Genomic DNA, 352 nt, shown 5'->3' on the forward strand with positions numbered 1-352 from the left:
GGTCATCTTTTTAAAAATAAAAATATAAATAAATAAATAAAATGTTTACTACCTGGCCCTCTACAGAAAAAGTTTGTCAACCCCTGCCTTAGAGTCCTCTTGGACCCCTTCTGATAGTTAACCATCTTTTATTAGTTAACATTTCTCTTTACGGTATTTAATTTTCTCTGCTTAAATTACTGGTGTGGTTTCTGTCTTCTGATTAACCCTGGCTGATGTAACTGACGGATGAAGAACTTCTGCAAATTAATAACAAAGTGTAAACAGCTTAGTAGGAAAGTAGGCATTCAATATTCGTTTAGTCGATATTTGATGAATTCCAGTCATTGTTTAGACACTGAGATCTAGCAGA

This window comes from Galeopterus variegatus, unplaced genomic scaffold (genome assembly GCF_000696425.1).
Source record: "Galeopterus variegatus unplaced genomic scaffold, G_variegatus-3.0.2 Scaffold7380, whole genome shotgun sequence".
Taxonomy (NCBI): Eukaryota; Metazoa; Chordata; class Mammalia; order Dermoptera; family Cynocephalidae; genus Galeopterus; species Galeopterus variegatus.